The following is a 14,926-nucleotide window of genomic DNA, read 5'->3' as shown; positions in this document are numbered from 1 at the left end:
TATTCTCAATTTATGTACCTTCAATAAATTATCTTTCAAAAAAAAAAGAAAGCTGCTACACCACAAAGCTGAACAGGTTGGGCCCATAACCTTTGGAGCTTCGAAGAATGGGAGGTGATCTTATTGAAACATACAGAGGACTTGATAGGGTGGATACCAGGAGGATGTTTCCTCCTGTGGGGGAGACTAGAATGAGAGGCGCAGTTTAAAAATAAATGGTCTCCCTTTTAAAATGGAAATGAGAAGAAATTTATTTCTCCGAGGGTTGTTAGTCTGTGGAATTGTCTTCTTCAGAAAGCAGTGGAGGTTGGGCCATTGAATTTATGCAAGGCAGAGTTAGGGAGAGTATTGACAGGTGAGGATTAATGGGGGCAAGGGGGCAGGCAGGAAAGTGGAGATGAGACCACCATCAGATCAGCAGCGATCTTATTGAAGATGAAGCAGGTTCGAAGGGCCAAATGACCTCTTCCTGCTCCTAAGTTTTATGCTCTGAAGGTGACGCTATCTGGTATGCCCTTATATAAATGTATGGACAGTTGTCAAGTGAACAACACACTGCTCTCTTAAATTAAATTCAACAACTCAAACTATTTTTTGCGTATTTAAACTTGGAAGTATGTTTAAAAATTTTTATCACGCTCACTGAAACGGGTTAAACTTAGCTGCTGGGAAAAGGCCGTAGAGATGAATTTAATACACCTCTCCCTGCCCTTCGGCCCTCCAAGCCTGTGCCATAAGACATAGGAGCAGAATTAGACCACTCGGCCCATCAAGTCTGCTCCGCCATTCAATCATGGCTGATAGTTTTCTCATCCACATTCTCCTGCCTTCTCCGCATAAACTTTATTAATAAGAATCTATCTATCTCTGTCTTAAAGACACTCTGATTTGGCCTACACAGCCTTCTGCTGCAAAGAGTTCCACAGATTCACCACCCTCTGGCTGAAGAAATTCCTCCTCATCTCGGTTTTAAAGGATCGTCCCTTTAGTCTGAGATTGTGTCCTCTGTTTCTAGTTTTTCCTACGAGTGGAAACATCCTCTTTATCCAGGCCTTGCAGTATCCTGTAAGTTTCAATAAGATCCCCCCTCATCCTTCTAAACTTCAACGAGTACAGACCCAGAGTCCGCAACCGTTCCTCATACGACAAGCTGTTCATTCCAGGGATCAATCTTGTGAACCTCCTCTGGACCCTTTCCAAGGCTCACACATCCTTAGATACAGGTCCCAAAACTGCTCACAATACTCCAAATGGGGTCTGACCAGAGCCTTATACAGCCTCAAAAGTACATCCCTGGTCTTGTATTCTAGCCTCTTGACATGAATGCTAACATTGCATTTGACTTCCTAACTGCCGACTGAACCTGCACATTAACCTTAAGAGAATCATGAACAAGGATTCCCAAGTCCCTTTGTGTTTCTGCTTTCCGAAGCATTTCCCCATTGAGAAAATAGCCTATGCCTACATTCCTCCTTCCAAAGTGCAAAACCTCACACTTTTACACATGTATTTCATTTGCCACTTCATTGCCCACTCTCAGCCTGTCCAAATCCTTCTGCAGTCCCCTTGCTTCTTCAATACTACCTGTCCCTCTGCAGATCTTTGCATCATCTGCAAACTTAGCAACAGTGCCTTCAGTTCCTTCTTCCATATCATTAATGCATATTGTGAAAAGTTGTAGTCCCAGCACAGATCCCTGAGGCACACCACTAGTCACCAGCTGCCATCCTGAAAAAGACCCCATTATCCCCACTCTCTGCCTTCTGCCAGTCAGCCAATCCTCTATCCATGCCAGGATCTTACCCTTAACACCATGGGCTCTTAACTTATTTAACAGTCTCCGAAGCGGCACCATGTCAAAGGCCTTCTGGAAATCTAAATAAATCACATTCACTGGTTCTCCTTTGTCTAACTTCCTTGTTACCTCCTCAAAGAACTCTAACAGATTTGTCAGACACGACCTCCCTTTGAAGAAGATGTGCTGACTCAGTCCTATTTGACCATGCACTTCCAAGTACTCCGCGATCTCATCTTTAATAACGGACTCTAAAATCTTACCAAAGCCAGGCTAACCGGCCTATAATTTCCTGTCTTATGTCTCGCTCCCTTCTTAAACAGTGGTGTTACATTAGTCACATTCCAGTCCTCTGGGACCCTTCCTGCATCGCGTGATTCCTGAAAGATCACCACAAATACCTCCACAATTTCCCGAGCCATCTCTTTTAGGACCCTGGGGTGTAGTCCATCCGGTCCAGGTGACTTATCTGCTTGCAGACCTTGCAGTTCCCCAGAATCTTCTCTTTAGTGATGGCCACTGCACTCACTTCTGCTCCCTGATTCTCCTGGACCTCTGGTATCCCACTGGTGTCTCCCACCGTGAAGACTGATGCAAAGTAACTGTTCAGTTTGTCTGCCATTTCTTTGTTTCCTGTTATTACTTCTCCAACCACGTTTTCCAGTGGTCCAATGTCTATTTTTGCCTCTCTCTTACCTTTCATACATTGAAAGAAACTCTTCCTTATCTTCGTTTATATTACTAGCTAGCTTGCACTCATATTTCATCTTCTCTCCCCTTATTGCTTTTTTAGTTGCCCTCTGCTCGCTTTTAAATGATTCCCAATCCTCTGGCTTCCTACTAATCCTTGCCACTTTGTCTGCTTTTTCTTTGCTTTTATGCTGCCCTTGACTTCCCTCGTCAACAATGGATGCCTTGGGGGCAGGACGGTGGTGCAGTAGGTTAGCCCTGTTGCCTCACAGCGCCGAGGTCCCAGGTTCGATCCATGCTCTGGGTCACTGTCCATGTGGAGTTTGCACATTCTCCCCGTGTTTGCGTGGGTTTCACCCCCACAATGTGGATTGGCCACCCTAAATTGGCCCTTAATTGGAAAAATTTATTTGGTATTCTAAATTTTAGCATGTTTCCTCCTCCTTGGGATGAATTTCTGCCTTGCCTCCCGAATAACCCCCAAAAATGCCAGCCATTGCTGTTCCACTCCTCGCTGCTAGGCTCCTTTTCCAATCAACTCTGGCCAGCTCCTGCCTCATGTCTTTGTAGTTACCCTTATTTAATTGTAATACTGTTATATTGGACTCCAGCTTCTCCCTCTCAAACTGCAGGGTAAATTCTATCATATTGTGGTCACTGCTCCCTAAGGGTTCCTTTACCTTAGGTTCCCTAATCAAGTCTGCCTCATTACACATCGCTAAATTCAGAATTTCCTGTTCCCTAGTAGGCTCTGTCACAAGCTGCTGCAAAAAACCATCTCTTAGACATTCCACAAATTCCTTTTCTTGGGATCCATTACCAATCTGATTTTCCTAGTCCACCTGCATATTGAAGTCCCTCATGATTATTGTAATATTGTCTTTTTTACATGCTTTCTCGATCTGCTGATTGATTTTCTGTCCACATCCTGACTACTGCTATGGGGCCTGTACATAACTCCCATCAGGGTCATCTACCTTTGCGATCATGATGCCCTAACTAAAAACAAAACCTTTTGCCGTTACTCAGTCCGTATCCATTTCAAATAGGAGTAATGGTACGCTCCGAGGATGTCCCACATTGGTGGGCTGAAACCTCAACTTCATCCCAAACAGCAAACTGACAATCACCTTTTCCAATTCTAGCCAGCAACGATCTCCAGCAAAATGTTCCTACGTTTCTATTTAAGTGAAGAATTTTCATGCTGTCTCAAGTCAGTCCAATGCCTTTTTCATATCTTCATTTAGCTCTCTCACAAGAAATTTAGCTTTTCACTATATAGTAGTGACCAAAATGGACAGTTTGTTAAGTACCTATGGGTGTCCAAAAGAAATTAAGAACTCGATGGAATAAATGGAACGTTCAAAACTGGCATTTAAAGTTACATGTCTCAAATAAAAAACGGAGCCATTCATCACAGGGCACAGCAACTTCATGGTTACAGATATCTGACCAACAATTCAATAGTTGCAAGTTCAAATCCAACCATGGCCATTTGGATAACCAAATTTAATGAATGTAGCGGAGAATGAACAACCAGTGGTTGTGATACACATTGGCACAAACGACAGAGGTAAAAAAAAAACGGATGAGGTCCGAAATCAGCACTGGTGCCTCACAGCTCCAGGGACCCGGCTTCAAACCCAGCCTCAGGTGACTGTCTGTGTAGAGTTTGCACTTCCTCCCTGTGTCTCCGTGGGCTTCCTCCGGGTGCTCCGGTTTCCTCCCACAGTCCAAAGATGTGCAGGTTAGGTGGATTGACCATGCTAAATTGCCCCATGGTGTCCAAAGAAGGTTTGGTGGGGTTAAGGGAATAGGGTGGAAGTGTGAGCTTAGGTAGGTGTTCTTTCCAAGGGCTGGTGCAGACTCGATGGGCCAAATGGCCTCCTTCTGCACTGTAAATTCTATGATTCTACGAACTTAGTGTAGCCGAATCATTTGGGACCTCACAAATGCTTCTGCTCTTGTGAGTCACCACAGGCCTACGTAAGGGTCTCATGCTCAAGGTTACAAGCCATGGCCAACAGTAGCGCCAGCGGACTTTCAGTGGTGATGGCGGAAGAGCCAGAACTTTGAGAGACATTGACTGCCTACGGGTAGAATATCATTCAGGAAGATAATGTTTTCTAGTTTTGATTCCTGATTATAGAGCACTCGCTCGAAACAACCTGCCAGTAAGACTTTACAAAAGTGAACCGGCTAGTAAATATGTTCAACTCTTGGAACGACATAAAGGTTTAACTTTAACAATTTTTAAACACACAACTATTTTATTTGCAGAGGGCAAAAGTAATTTACTAATCAACTAATTAACTTTACATTTTTTGAATTCTTGAAGTCTTGCCTTGTAATAGAAAAAGAGACTTGTAAGAATAGTTATCGTAATGCTCACCGTTACTGAATGTCCTCCTAGTTACTTCCCACAATACAAGTCCAAATGCCCAGATGTCTACACGCTTGTAGGCATCAAAACAGTCCACCTGAATAGATTCTTCAAGTACTTCTGGCGCCATATATCGTTTCGTGCCCACTTTAGGGTTATTCCCAACATCTAACTGATTGTTTGTTGTGAGTGCATCACTGCTAACCCTACAAAAGCAGACATTAATTAATATAGCATTTTTGCCAAATTGTTTTTTCCTTTTAAAGTGAAGACAGGACAGGACTAATACTCACCAAGATCAGCGATGCAGCAATGCAGGTTCTTTTTCACTAAGATATTTTTGCTTTTCAGGTCTCTGTGTGCAATTGCAGGCTTTCCCTCAGTTCCAAAAATTTCATTGTGGACATGCACCAGACCATTAGCTATAGATAAGGCAAAATTCAGGCAAACTACAGTGTCCACTGCATTTCGTTGTAGATAGTCATAGAGTGAACCGTTTTCATGATAATGAGTGATAAGCCAAAGCTGGGTGCTAGAATTCCTTGATGTCATGTCTGAGGCAATGAAACCTTGGGGGGAAAAAAAGGAAGTCAAAATGAATAATTGATTGTATTACAACAAATTTATTTTCCAACTCTTGGAGAAAGGTGCAATAAGAGATGTAGAACAATATTATGGGCGGCACTGTAGCACGGTGGTTATCACTGTGGCTTTACAGCGCCAGTGACCTGGGTTCGATTGCCAGCTTGGGCCACTGTCTGTGCGGAGTCTGCATGTTCTGCTGTGTCTGGGTGGGTTTCCTCCGGGTGCTCCAGTTTCCTCCCACAAGTCCTGAAAGACGTGTTTGTTAGGTGAATTGAACATTCTGAATTCTCCCGCAGTGTACCCGAACAGGCACCGGAATGTGGCGACTGGGGAATTTTCACAGTAACTTATTGCAGTGTTAATGTAAAGCCTACTTGTGACAATAAAGATTATATGCAAGATATTGAAAGAAACAAAAAGCATGTAGACCAGTGCAGAGTACCTTATTGTGTCTCTATGCTCACAACCCTGTTTGCTGCCTAATAACTTTTTTTAAAAAGTTGGCAAAATGTCAAGTCTTCATGTTTTTGTCATTTCCACTTGTTTAATTGGACCCTTCATTCTATCTCTGGCATTTATTTTCTTTTTAAAAAATATTTTATTCTCCTTTTTCACATTTTCTCCCAGATTTACACCCAACAATAAACAATAATCAGTAACGATTGTAATGTCAATCCCCATATCAATAACAACAATCTCATCCTCCCATCAAACCCCAAACATTAGCCCGCATGTTAACATAAACAAATAGGGCAGCACGGTGGTGCAGTGAGTAGCACTGCTGCCTCACGGCGCCGAGGTCCCAGGTTCGATCCCGGCTCTGGGTCACTGTCCGTGTGGAGTTTGCACATTCTCCCCGTGTTTGCGTGGGTTTCGCCCCCACAACCCAAAGGTGTGCAGCGTAGGTGGATTAACCATGCCAAATTGCCCCTTAATTGGAAAAAATGAATTGGGTACTCTAAATTTAAAAAAACCAAACAAATGACAAAAAGGAATCTGAAATCACCCATAGTCACCATTAGCACATACAGGTCCCCCCCCCCCCCCCCCCCCCCCCCGCCCCACCCACAACCCTCCTAATGTTCGATGTGATCCAATTCACGAAAGTGCATAATGAATAACGGCCATGAATTGTAGAACCCTTCCATCCTTCCCTTCAGTTCAAATTTGACCTTTTCAAGCGTCAAGAATTCCAGCCGGCTCCCCCCCGCCACACTAGGGCACAGGTGATCAACGAGGCGAAGACTACAACATCTGCCTCCGCGCCCGTTTCCAACCTCGGCTGGTCTGACACCCTGAATATGGCTTCCCGGGCCCGGGTCCAGTTTCACGTGCACCACTTTAGAAATTACATTAAACACCTCCGAGTAATCCTCCAGCTTTGGACAGGACCAAAACATAGGAACATGGTGTGTGGGGCTCCCCCCCCCCCCCCCCACTACGTTCACACACACCTTCTACCCCATCAAAGAGCTGGCTCAACCTCGCCCTTGTAAGGTGCGCTCTATACATCACCTTCAGCTGTATCAGCCCCAACCTCACACACGAGATGGAGGCGTTCACTCTCCAGAGCACCTCATACCAGAACCCCTCCTCCATACCCTCTCCCTTCTCCTCCTCCAAAATAGCCCCGTAAATCGCCGATACAACCCCCTTCTCCAGTCCCCCTGTCGTCAGCACCTCCTCCAGCAATGTGGAAGCCGGCTCTACTGGGAAGCTCTGTATCTCCTTTCTGGCAAAGTCTCGAACCTGCATGTTTCTAAATATTTATCCCTGCTCCAGCCCATGCTTCGCTCCCAGTTCCTTCAATCCTGCAAACTGACCACCAAGAAACAAATCTTCTAGTGTCCTAATTTATTTCTCCTCCCATCTCTGAAAATTTCCATCCCACTTCCCTGGCTCAAATCTATGGTTCCCGCTAATCGGCATTTCCCTTGACCCTGTCCCCAACCCAAAGTGCTGTTGAAACTGCCTCCAAATTCTCAACGAAACTATTACTAACGGACACCCAGAGTATCTCCCCGGGGCCGGCGGGAGTAGCGCTGTCGCTAGCGCCTTCAATCCCGACCCTGTACCAAAACTCTCCTCCATTCTGACCCATTGGGAGTCAACCCCTCTGACCCACCTCTGTATCTTTTCCACATTCGCCGCCCAGGAATAATACATCAGGTTCAGAAGACCCAAACCCCCTGCTTGCCTTCCTCTCTGTAGTAGCACCTTTTTAATTCTGGCCACCTTCCCTCCCCTATGAATGAGGTAATCATCCCTTCAATCTCTCTAAAAAAATGCTTTGGCAGGAAAAATCGGCAGGCATTGAAAAATAAACAGGAATCGCGGCAACACATTCATTTAACTGCTTGTACCCGACCCGCCAGTGACAGAGGGAGACCATCTTACCTTGCGGATCAGCTTTCACTCTCCCCACCCTCTTTACAATATGTTGAACCTACGGAGCCCCCGCCGATCTCGAGCAACCTGCACCCCTAGGTATCTAAAGTGAGTCCCTGCCTTACGGAATGGCAGTCCCCCTACCGCTGCTCCCACCCCTGGCCGGGACACCACAAAATATTCTTGTCGCGATTTAATTTGTACCCTGAGAAAGACCCAAACACCAGAAGCAGCTCCAGTATTCCCCCTATTGACACACTTGCCAAGTACCCTATGCTCTATCCCCGTCTGCACTATCCCTTTCCATACCCCCAAACACCATAACCCGATGGCCAATGGCTCAATCGCGAGTGCAAACAGCAGGGGGGACATAGGACATCCCTGTCTAGTCCCACAGTGGAGAGGAAAGTGTTCTGAGCTGGTGTTATTTGTGCGGACGCTCGCCCTCGGCTCCTTATATAATAGCTTTACCCAGTCCACAAATCTGGGTCCAATTCCAAACCGCTCTAGAACTGCCATCAGGTACCCCCATTCTACCCCGTCAAACGCCTTCTCGGCGTCCAATGCCACAACCACCTCTGTTTCCTTCCCCTCCGCCGGTACCATAACCAGGTTCAATACTCTCCTAATGTTCGAAAAGAGCTGCCTCCCTCTCACAACCACTGTCTGATCTTCACCTTTCACCTTCGGGAGGCACTCCTCCAGCCTACCTGACAGTACCTTCGCCAATATCTTTGCTTCCACGTTAAAAGTGATATGGGCCTATACGACCCACACTCCGTCGGATTCTTATCTTTCTTAAGTAACAGGGAAATCGATGCCTGCCCCGAAGTTTGTGGCAACACCCCCTTCCCTATCGCCTCTTCAAACATCCCCACCATCAGGGGTGCCAGCTTATTTTTGAATTTTTTAATAATATCCCACCGGAAAACCATCCGGCCCTGCACCTTCCCTGACTGCATCCTCCCAATCGTATCTTTATTTCCTGCTCCACTATCACCCCCTCTAGCGTAGCCCTGTCCCTCTTCCCTAACCTCGGATACCCCAGCCATCTAGAAATTCCTGCATCCCCGGCCTCTCCCAGGTGGCTCTGACCTATACAACCTCTCATAGAATTCCTTAAAGACCATGGGCGCGATTCTCCGCCCCCCCACGCGGGTGGGAGAATCGCGGGTGGGAGAATAGCGGGAGGGCCTCCCAACATTTTTCACACCCACCCGCTATTCTCCCGTCCCCGCGCCACGAATCGCCGTTTTTTTACGGCGAGCGGCGATTCTCCGAGGCCGATGGGCCGAGCCTTCACGCCCCGTTTCAACACGGCAGCAAACACAACTGCTTGCTGCCATCGAGAAACGCCGCCCAGATGCCTGTTTGGGGCATCTGGGGCCCGGGGGCATAGGCCCGCGATTGGTGGGCACCGATCGCGGGCCGTGCGTCCATAAAGGACGCACTCTTTTTCCCTCCGCCGCCCCGCAAGATTAAGCCGCCACGTCTTGCGGGGCGGCTGAGGGAAAAGATGCCAACTGCGCATGCGCGGGTTGGCGTTGTCCAACCTGCGCAATGCGCGGCGGATGTCATCGGCCGCGTCAGCCGGCGTGACGCTTGACGTGTGGCCTTGACGACCGTCGTCAAGGCCGTGCCGCCGTGACGCACTGGGGCTGCGCTCCTAGCCCCGCCCGGGGGGGGAGAATCGGCCCTGGAAGTGGGCGTGAAGACTGCCGTGGGTCACGGCCTGTCCCACGGCAGCCTTTACGATTCTCCAGATTTGCGGAGAATCTCGCCCCTTGTTAATCTGATCTGGAGCTATCACCAACTTCCCTGCCCTTTCCTGCACCTGGACAATTTCCCTTGCTGCAGCATCCCTACGGTGCTGACCTGCCTTTTCTCCATGCTTGTAAACTGCCCCTTGCTCGCCTCAATTAGTGTACCGCCTTCCTGGTAGATAGTCGGTCAAAGCTCGCCTCGAGTTCCTTCCTCTTTTCCAACTGCGCTGGGTCCCTATCTTCTGCATACCATCTGTCTACCTCCAGCATCTCATCTATTACCCTCTGCTGCCCTAACCTCTCCTCTTTGTCTAGCCTAGCCTTGAACGAGATCACCTCATCATCACCTTTCAAGCCTCCCAGACAACCGCCTTAGACACTTCACCCGCGCAGTTAAAACCTACACATTCCTTGATTACTTTTTCAATTTTGTCACAGAACCCTCGGTCCCCCAACAGTCCCGCGTCTAACTTCCACCCTGGTCTCTGTATCATCTTCAGTACCATGTCCATCCAATGCGAAGCATGAACTGATATTGTAATTGCAGAGTACTCCGACCTTTAACCCCAGCCAGCACCATCTTCCCCACCATGAAAAAGTCAATCTGCGAGTGCACTCTATGGACCGCTGAGAAAAATGAGTACTCCCGCTCCCTTGGGACCTCCGAGGGTTCCACCCCTCCCATTTCCACCATTAGGCATTTATTTTCTTTATACAATTTCTCATTGCATCTGGTCTTCTAATATGTTGTTTAAACTGCTACCCAGCCAGGTTTCCAATTCCTGTACCATGAGAATAGCAGTATTAACTTAATGAAGCAATTTACATTAGAATTATTATTGTACAATGGACCTATATAAGAAATATATATCACAATGTTAACTGAAGATCCTGTTCTCTTCCCATCCTATCTTTCTCCTTATCTATGCTTCTTATTTTGATTTTACCCAATTTTCACATCCTTCCCGATCACTTTTCCTTCCAACAAAAATAAATTTTTGATCTAACTTGGAAGATTGCCATGTTGTAGGTGTTGAAGAAAACAAATTGATGGTGATTGGATGATTTTTTTGGAATGGAAAAGTGCAAACAGTGGAATCTAGGGGCTGGTTTAGCACACTGGGTTAAATCACTGGCTTTTAAAGCAGACCAAGGCAGGCCAGCAGCACGGTTCAATTCCCATACCAGCCTCCCCAAACAGGTGCCGGAATGTGGCGACTAGGGCTTTTCACAGTAATTTCATTGAAGCCTACTTGTGACAATAAGCTATTTTCATTTCATTCATTTTCATCTAATGTGGGTTATTTTTTGCGTTCCCCTGTCCCATATATATTCTTTGGTTTTACACATGGTAGGTTTAAGATATGGTTTGCCCTGTTGCATTTTTATTGCTCAGTATATGCAGTCTTTCCAAAATTTCTGCAGTGTTATTTTTGTGCTTATTGAGATATCCTCAATTACGACACAGGAGAGAAGATTGGTAATTCAAGTTTTAATCATCTGAGAACTGAACAGCAGCCGAGAAGTGTGCCCATCACATGCTGCCGAGTGAGCCTCATATTATATACCGTTTCCTGGGGGCGGAGTCCGGCCCCAGGGTTCCAAGCCCGGTCTTAAAGGCCAATGCATTAAAGGTAAGGTACCGTAAGGGGGCAGCAGGGTAGCAGGTGGTTAGCATAAATGCTTCACAGCTCCAGGGTCCAGGTGCGATTCCCGGCTGGGTCACTGTCTGTGTGGAGTCTGCACATCCTCCCCCTGTGTGCGTGGGTTTCCTCCGGGTGCTCGGTTTCCTCCCACAGTCCAAGATGCTGCGGGTTAGGTGGATTGGCCTGCTAAATTGCCCGTAGTGTCCTTATAAATGTAAGGTTAAGTGGGGGGTTGTTGGGTAGGGGTATAGGGTGGATAGGGGGGGTTTGAGTAGGGTGATCATGGCTTCGGGCACAAACATTGAGGGCCGAAGGGCCCTGTTCTGTGCTGTACTGTTCTATGTTCTATGTTACAGCAGCTACTGATACATTCATCACACTTATTTTATGTCTTTACCTGCTTACTAGTATGTTTCTTTTTAGGTTGAAATCCTTTTGTGGTATGGCAGGGGAGGGAGGGGCTTAAGTTAAAGTTTTCATGATTGATGCACAGAAAAACTTACATTTTAAGAGGTGGGTTGTGCACTGTATTCTTTTGAATGCCTACAGTCCCTTGAGAATATTTCTTTGACTGCAACCTGTGCTAGAATCATGATGTCTTAACTGGCCCTACTGGTAACTACTAAAGTTGTGCCTTTGTTTCATGGTGTGCAGGGCTGCCATTATGTTTAACAACACACTGTTGTGGTGATTGTAACACCTTTTCGGTTTCAATTGCTTAATAACATTTGCATTGTGACTTCAGCTACAACAGATGCAAACGTGCTTCCAGTTCTCTTTACAGACATTGCCTGACCTGCTGAATATCTACAGCATTTTCTGTTTTTATCTTTTTAAATGGAAGCAGCTCCTGAGTAGGTTTTCTATACAGGAGATTGGTGCCAAGGTACGATGTCATTTCACCATCAATACTCATCAAAGTAGCAGGCATTGCACCCCAGTTTTGCCTGTGCCTAACTTGCAGTACTAAATTGACATGGTTTATAATGAAAACCAACTTTGATTCATACTCTGCATCATGTATAGTCTCACCTAATATGTTCTCGTGACGAAGAAGGACAGTATTATAAATTTCAGTCTCTCTAAACCAAGATTTCTCGTCTCTGGATGAGAAGATTTTCACTGCCAATGTTTTCTCCTTGCCCATTGACCTCTCCAAACTTCTCCATAGCGACCCTTTCCTGTTTTGGGTGGTGGGGGGACAATTTAAGTGAAATGTTAAATCAAAAAATTACAGCCAGCTTCAGCTCTTCATCGAAATGTTGCGAACGTGTCAATTTATCTCACATTGTCTTGTTCTCAGCTGAACTCAATTCCACTGGATATAAAGCTCATTCCACAAACCGGAGTGATCAGAACAGCATATATTGAGTAAGGCAAATAGCACTTTAGCAGTTTAGCTATGGGACAGCAAATGCATGATAGTTACAACGCAGTGGAGCTCTAATCTTTCACTGTAAAAGAAACAAGAAAATTGGTTGCCAAAGATATTTGTGGCAGGTTCCCTGGTTTGGCTCAACTATTTACTATACCATACCTAGACCTATAGGCATGCACAATATCATACACAAACTTAGGTGGCGAAGTGGTTAGCACTGCTGTCTAGGGCGCTGAGGACCCGGGTTCGATCCCGGCCCGGGGTCATTGTCTGAGTGGAGTTTGCACATTCGCCCAGTGTGTATGTGGGTCTCACCCCCACAACCCAAAGATATGCAGGTGAGGTGGATTGGCCACATAAATTGCCCCTTAATTGGAAAAAAATAGTTGTGTACTCTAAATTTAAAACAAAATGATCCACAAACTGTTTTTGCCACATCTAAGCATGTTATATGTATTTTACCATGTAAAGGTCTGTTCAAGGTTCTGAACTGAACTATTCTAGAACCATTTGACCCTGCTTCACGATATTGTGCTCCAAAACTGTTAACGGTTCACTTCAGCCGAAGATTTGCTTTGAGATGCAGGTGCCTTTTATGATTAACTGTTTTGATTATTTAGAGGAAACAGGAATTTGCAGCTTCTGGCATTTCAACTGTTTTGCACTGGCTATCTGGTGGCACCTTTAGCTTTAACTATATATTACCATTATAGTTTTTATATGGGTTGCACCGTGGCACAGGGGTTATCACTGTTGCCTCAGCACCAGGGATCCAGGTTCAAATCTAGCCTTGGGCCACTGTCTGTGTAGCGTTTGTACATTCGCCCCAGTGTCTGCGTAGATTTGCTCTGGGTGCTCTGGTTTCCTCCCACAGTCCAAAGATGTGCGGGCTAGGTAGATTGGCCATGTTAAACTTCCCCTTAAGTGCTCAAGGATGTGCAGGTTTGGTTATGGGACGTTCAGGGTTAGGACAGAGGAGTGGGTAGAGTGCTCACTCAAAGGGCCAGTGAAGACTTAATGGGCCGAATGGCCCCCTTCTGCAGAATGATTCTAATGCACAATCAATTTATGTCTCTGTTGCTCTTTATTCTCATGACAGACTCTTCCATGATTCATGTTTTGGGGATATATAGGAAAAAGATTTCCACAATCATTTTCAGAGTTTGGTTTTAGTGCATTGCAGACTTTCCTGGTAAGTAGGCTGTTAAAATATTTACAGTTCAAGCTTTATTATTTTAGTTTTTGAGCAAACCCTGCAGCTTTGCTTGCTTAACTACACTGCCCACAAGAGTTATCAGTACTGGGGCAAGGAAACCTTAGCGTAAATAGTTGTCTGTTCGTTGTTTTGTTTTACTGTCTGGATTTTAACATTTAGTTTTCAACGGTTAACGAGTTGTTTTAGGTGCGTAAGCACACATTGGTTCTTCCAATTTAATATTATTAGGTTTAGTCTCATCAAATTTTCCAAAAGGATAGCATGCTAAACTAAAATCAGACATTTCTGCAAATATTGGCCATCTAATAATGAAAAGTGAAACCTTCAGACACGGTTTGTTCAGGGAAATCCCTGTCTCCCCGGGTCCATCAGTTTTATAGGTTTTCAGCTGAACTAAAAACAAATTATACAGTCTTTCTCTCCTTCTTTTTAATATTATTTTGTCACCGTGTTAAATTAAAAGTTGCTCACTCTTCTTTTTACTTCAGCCTTTTGGAAATGGCGGCTGCAAAAAAAAAAGAGGACATTTGGATGACCACAAAGCCAGCTTTCTCGTTTGTCAAACGGCCACTATATGAAGACTGACAGCATTTTTTCGCCAAGGCAATTTGGTGAAATGGACTGCTGATGAGCGAGTAGATCATCAAAAATCTCTGAAAGAACAATACAGCTGGCCAAGGACTAATTCCGGCAAGTAGACTAAAATGTTCATATTCTTGTTTGCTTGGTGATCATAGTCAAATCATCTATTTTGAGTAAACATGGCTCAATTTGTGTCTTGGTTTACCCACCTACACATTCCATCAATGTGATCTGTCGGGCGACTGTACGTTGTACTAAAAATGGCAACCCTGACCCACTGCCTGATGTACGGGAGTGATCAAGCAAATCCTAAGAATGAAGAACACAAAACAGCATTAATGTAGAAGCGGCAGTCATTACTACATGGTTACATGGAAACATATAAAATAAGAGCAGGAGGCTGCCATTCGGCCCTTCAAGCCTGCTCCGCCATTCATAATGATCATGGCTGATCATCCAACTCAACAGCTGAACCACGCCTTCCCCATATCCTTTGATTC

The 14,926-nt window shown here is 45.5% G+C and overlaps 1 pseudogene; it reads right to left on the bottom strand.

The window, feature by feature from the left end:
- LOC119972688 overlaps positions 1 to 14,926 on the bottom strand; it is a 94,807-nt pseudogene that overhangs the window by 23,639 nt on the left and 56,242 nt on the right.

This window comes from Scyliorhinus canicula, chromosome 10 (assembly GCF_902713615.1).
Source record: "Scyliorhinus canicula chromosome 10, sScyCan1.1, whole genome shotgun sequence".
In the NCBI taxonomy this organism is placed as follows: domain Eukaryota; kingdom Metazoa; phylum Chordata; class Chondrichthyes; order Carcharhiniformes; family Scyliorhinidae; genus Scyliorhinus; species Scyliorhinus canicula.
This window is presented reverse-complemented; position numbering and strand designations above follow the sequence as displayed.